At 37.1% G+C, this 6,321-nt stretch overlaps 1 pseudogene; it reads left to right on the forward strand.

The window, feature by feature from the left end:
- The first annotated feature begins 364 nt into the window (after positions 1-364).
- LOC132602304 (probable arabinose 5-phosphate isomerase) lies at positions 365-6,002 on the forward strand (annotated as a pseudogene).
- The last annotated feature ends 319 nt before the right edge of the window (positions 6,003-6,321 follow it).

Raw genomic sequence — 6,321 nt, forward strand, 5'->3', positions numbered from 1 at the left:
TTTGTTAATTTGTTGGTTTGGTTCGGCTTTTTCTTATGTTTGTGTTTAACAGAAACAAACCAAACCAAATATTATCGTTTTTTTAAAATTAAAATCAAAATCAAACCCAAACAACTATGGATTTATTTAATCGATTTGGTTCGGTTTTCAATTTGAATCTGGTTTGTAATCAAAACGTGAACACCTCTATTTCCACTCATATATATGGCAAAATACATAGACAACCTTTTAAATTTATCAGTACAATTTATTTAGACATTCGAACTAGATAAATTTCAATTGAACACCACACGTGATATAAAATGTTTACATTACACTTTCAACTCAAATTTTGGACAAACTTTTTATACATGTTCTCAAACACCTGTTACGTACGTAAGTCTTCTCAATTTTTTAAAACCAGAAGCACATGACAATGTCCCAAAATCTCAAAAATGGGGTCTCTTCCACAACCATCATTAAAACAATGCACTCTCCAATCCCAAAATCAAGAATCAATAATAGACTCAACTCATCTCCTTAACCTCTTCAAATCCCAACAAAATTACCTCAATCATTTCTTTCAAAATCTTGATCTTTCTCAAACTCTAACATTCACCCAAACACTCCTTAATTCCAAAGGCACAATCTTTTTCACAGGTGTTGGTAAATCAGGCTTTGTGGCACAAAAAATCTCACAAACCCTCATTTCTCTTGGAATAAAATCTGGGTTTTTATCCCCTGTGGATGCCCTACATGGAGATATAGGAATCTTGGGTTTTAATGATATTTTGGTTATGTTTAGTAAGAGTGGAAATACAGAAGAATTGTTAAGGCTTGTACCCTGTGCTAAGGCTAAAGGGGTGTTATTTGATTTGTGTGACTTCTGTAAAGGTGAATTCTTTGATTGGTTTGTGTGATATGAATGTGCATTTGCCTCTTGAGAGAGAATTGTGTCCTTTTGATTTGGCACCTGTTACATCTACTGCAATTCAGATGGTTTTTGGGGATACCGTGGCAATTGCTTTGATGGGGGCAAGGAATTTGAGCAGAGGAGAGTATGCGGCGAATCATCCTGCTGGGAGGATCGGGAAAAGCTTGATCTTTAAGGTGATTGATATAAATACTATGTCTTCCTTTTTGATGTTTGTTTGTGAAAATGTGAAATGTGGGATAGATTTAATAGGCATTTGGACATGAATTTGGTCATATTTGAACAAAAAGTAGCATTTGAAGTTAAGTTGAAAAGGGGTATTTGGACATGAAGTTGTGTTTGGACATGCATTTCACTAGAAAATTTGTTGAAGGTTTGTGAGGGAAAAAATATGTTTACTTGAAAAAGTGGTTACAACCAGTTTTCAAACTTAAAAATCTCAACTTTAAGTTGGAGTGACAAATTGGCCACAATGTGTAACAAACAGTTTTTTGCAAAAAAAGCAAAAAAAAAAATTGGATGTCTAAACGGGCCATTATTTTGATTTCCAAGAATGCTCAGCAAAATCTGGGCTAGTTAATGTTTAAAACTGAGTATCTTGATGGCATTGTCTCTTGTCTTAGTGTGTAAGTTCGTTGGTGTGTTCAACTTGCATAAGAATGCTATGAACAGGAGGTATGTTCAAGCTTGTTCCACCCCTTACGTTTGTCCCTTGTTGGGGTGCCTTGAAAAGGAGCTTCGTAATGAAGATTCTGTTTTCTATAATGTGTCTTGGTACCTCTAGTTTTAGAAAACCTTTAATTTGTCTTAGAAGACAGAATTTTGAGTATCTTTTCTAAGGAACGTGGATATAGAGATTCATATTGCTGATCTGTAGTGGTTGGGGATTGAGGAGTAATAGTAGTAACTGTTGTTGTATTAAGTACAAGTATTGGTTGACGGTTGTTTAGAAGCTATCGAGTCTTAATGCTTGAGTTTAGTTACATGCTAAAGCAACCTAGGCAATTATGCTCAATTGCAATTAGTTGAAGCTAACATGTTGGATAATCAGTAATACAAGTTTCTCGGACTTCTTGTATTCTAGCGTCTTGCTTGTTTGCTCTGATAAATACCAACAATTCTGCATCAATTCTTGAAAAGATGTCTAAATCCACTTGCTTTCCCTTGAGATGATTGGACAAAGAAGGTGTATTAATAGGCTAGGTTATTGTTACCTTTCAGCCATCTGCTAAGAATTGGATCAAAAGTGTGCATCTTGATAAGTCAAAGTTGAATCTTGACTTGTAGAAACTACAACTCATTGGGTAAATTGAGAACTTATACTGCTGAATTCGATTGCCTAAGGACTTCTTAGGCCCGAGCTTATCGTCGTAGTTATTTTGTAGTTGGGAGGTAAACGTTTGGTTGATTGACAGATCGTTTTGCAGGTGAGAGATGTGATGAAGAAGAAAGAAGAGCTTCCAATATGCAGGGAACAAGATCTTATTATGGATCAACTAGTAGAGCTGACCAGTAAAGGATGCGGGTGCCTCCTTGTTATTGATGATGGGTTTCATCTACTAGGCACATTCACTGATGGTGATTTACGTCGGACATTGAAAGCTAGTGGGGAAGGGATCTTCAAGCTTATGGTAGGAGATATGTGCAACAGGTAACTTCTGGCTTATTTATCTATCGAACATGTATCCATTGGTATGTCAGTTCCACTAAAAACCTGCCCACGGAAAAGAGGAAAAGAAGAGAGAGAGAGAAAGAGAATAAGTTCCAGAAGGAGGCACCCAATGACAGAAAGGGGAAAAAAATATGCATATTTTTCTTGTTTATTTCTTGTTAATTTTTTATGACATTTAAAAGAATAAATTTTCTTGTTAATTTTTCGTTTTATTATTCTTGTCTTCTCGAGTCTTGGCTGGAAACTTTTCCTTAGCAATGCATGTACTGCCATCGTTGAAATGGCAAATGTGATTAACTATCATGGTTCGTGAATACTGTTGGTATTAGGACTCTCGCTAACACGAATTGTTTGGAAAGATTTTTAACTTTGTGGTTTGAGTAAATGTATAGGGGCAGGTGCTGTATTCCTTAGGGGTAAACTTATGATACTAGCATCATTCTCTTTTTACAAAACAATCAGTAGCATTTTCTTCTCATGAGAAGCTCAAGTCTTTTTCCTAAAGGTTCTCCGGACTATTATAGGATTGGTCAAAGTTTCTTATTATACTATTTGAAAAAATTTAGATCACCAACATTAGAAATGAAAGAGAAATAACTGATATTTCAAGGACTCTTAGCTTTAAGGACACTGGCGACAACTGCCTCCAGTGTGCCTCCTGTGAATAACCATGCTTGTACATGTTAGTAGCAGTTGAGGCCTTGATTCCGTCAAAATATGTGGTTCTAGTGGGCAAAGTAGGCATAAAAATTGCCAAGTTTGGTTCTTTTACGAATTTAGAAGTTTGTAGTAGGTTGCAGTTTTAGAGCAGCAGAGCAGGAGCGACTCTACTGAACTCTGTTTTCTTCCCTCAGTTAAAAAGCACAGGAAGTTGAAATTCTCAACATGGAGTCATTGCTTTATTTTGAACGGAATAGGGTCAGATTTGCCCTTGTACTCTCACAAATAAGCTATGTTTGCCCTTCTTTTCAATATATTTTCCCTTGTCATCCATCTTTAGGGCCACATTTTCCCTTGTACTCTCAAAAAAAGCCATATTTACCCCTACTCCATCAAAATCCCCATGCCCCCCCCTTAATTTTCGTACGCGGAGCCTACATGGCATATTTGTTTCCCTAATGAAATCTGATCACCATTTTAATTATTTTAATCCGCCCACCCGATTAAAGCCAACCTACCAACCAAAATAAACCCAACTCCCCGCTTGTACGCTGTGAATGGCTTAGACACTTGGTTTCTTCTGCACCATGGAGCTCATTGCTATGATACTTGAGCTTTGCAGTTCGTTTGTCAACGTGATTCCACTAAGTACCTGACAGCAATCAATTCGTTATAGGTTCATAAGTTTAACTCAATATTGAAGAGAATTTGGTAGCGTCCAAAGATGATGGGTCTGTGAGGTGTTCACTGAAGATTGAAGTAATTGATGATACAGCATTGATTGATATCTCTCAAGTTGAAAAAAGTTGCCCAGGTGATAAAAAAAAATCAGGGGTTTTGATGGGAAATAAGGAAGAAATAGAATGCAAATCATCAACTGGAAAAAGAGAAGGGAGAAAAAATCGTGGCAAGAAAAGCAACAGGTAGGAATGTGCCAGAAGCCAAAGAAATGAATGTGCCCATTTCTGATGGCCATAAAAGGAAAGTAGGAGTAGAGAAAAGAGTTTATTGTAGAAAGGAGTTGGAAAATTTGAGGTTTATCGGAATGGAAGGACAGAGGAAAATGTGGGTTGAGGTGTACTGTGGGCTGGTGATACTCTGCAGAAGGAGTACGATGACCTCGTTGATCGGGTTTATTTTGGTTGGTGATAATGTGGGGAATTTGGTTTTATTTTGGTTGGTGGGTCGGGTGGGCGGGTTAAAATAATTAAAACGGTGGTCAGACTTAATTTGGAAAAAAATATGCCACGTAGGAAAATTAAGGTGGGACATGGGGATTTAACGGAGTAGGGGTAAATATGGCTTTTTTTAAGTACAAGGGCAAATATGGCCCTAAAGTTGGATGACAAGGGCCAATATGTTGAAAAGTATAACGAAGAGCAAATCTAGCTTATTTGTGAGAGTACAAGGGTAAATCTGACCCTTTTCCGTATTTTGAACAAAGATTCTTTTACTTGAGCATGATCCTGCATGCATCACACACCCTATCTGATTTAATTTCTATCCGCCTCAAACATGAGTAATTGTTACTTGTCCTGGTACTTCATATTTTCTTATGAAGTACTAAGATGATTTTATAGATCAGCATTGTGAGCATGGTTAAATTAACATTAGATATTTACTGAGGTTTTTAGGTCTGTTTCCGACTTCCTTCAGATGAATACGCACTTTTGTGATATTTTTTGTTTTGTTTTTTGCTTTACGGGTTAGTGCTGTCTTGTTTGTGCTATCAAAGTCTGATGGGGTCTTTTGACTTGCCACACAAGTGCAATGAGTTGCGTTTTGGTTCTGCCCTTAAAGCCCATTGTTGATCAGATTTTCTCTGCCCGTCACTAGTGGTAATAGTTTATCATATTGCATAATCTTCTCATCCTTTTCATGTTGAATAAATTCATGGACAATTGACTCGAAAAGGAACTGGGACTGTCAAGAAGGTTGACTACAAAAATGTCTTTTAATTACCCAAGAAACAACAAACTGTTGGCAATAATCAAGTCTTTCCCCCGAGAAATTATATTCCTATAAATTCAGTTCCCTTTCATCATCTCACTATCATATTATTCTTTGTCCAACGTTGATCTGGTACAATGTTGAGAAAAGTTCTATGGTCACATAAATACTGTTAGTTTATTAGACAACTATTCTAGCCGATCTTAGCATTGGAGTCTTCTTAGGATTGCCATCTCAAGCATTAAAGATGGAGATTTTCCCTTGAGGTTATCATAATTGGAGTATTAGTTTATCTAATATTATTGGGAAGGAAGACATACCATTTTAAAATTTTCTTATAGGAAACACTACGAGATAAGTAATTGCTTTTTTGTGGAAAAAACTGTAGTACTATTTATGTTTGTGATCTTGTTGGGTAACTCATTTTTACAACTTGTTTGGTGTTACAGGAAACCAAGGACAATTGGTCCTGATGCAATGGCAGTAGAAGCAATGCAGAAAATGGAGTCTCCACCATCTCCAGTTCAATTCTTGCCAGTCATTGATCATGACAATGTCTTGATTGGTATCGTTACATTACACGGACTGGTCTCAGCAGGCTTGTGAAGTTATGCCAATGCCACACTCTTTCTCCCTCATTAGTTGAGTCATTTATTCGTCGCACATTTTTGGTTTCTTTTTCACGCTTGTTAAGCAGAGTATTTGCTTAATGTAACACTGGTCATGTTATTACATGTACTGTTAGGCCTAGTGGAAGAACCCAAACACACATTGAAATTTCTTGAGTTTTTTCACAGACTAAAAACATAACACCTATGCCTCAGTTCAAACAAGTTAGGATCGGCTAATTAATCGTAAAGCGACTAGTTTTCCGCAACCCTCATCCTTTATTGGGGCTTAGGCCTGGCAATGCTAGCAGGTTGAGACCAGCTAGCTCTAGTGAGGTAACTAAAGTTTGTCACTTAAGCAACAGCTAACCCTCTATTGTTCCCCATAGAAGTTTAAAGTTTCATTATCGTCGTACCTAAAGTTGTTGTTCCTTTTGACACCTTCAGGTCCTCATCACTCTCAAAGCGGAGAAAACAGAAAAGTTCTAGGTGGGGTTGGCAGAGGAGAAAAACTGGAT

This window comes from Lycium barbarum, chromosome 1 (assembly GCF_019175385.1).
Source record: "Lycium barbarum isolate Lr01 chromosome 1, ASM1917538v2, whole genome shotgun sequence".
NCBI lineage: Eukaryota > Viridiplantae > Streptophyta > Magnoliopsida > Solanales > Solanaceae > Lycium > Lycium barbarum.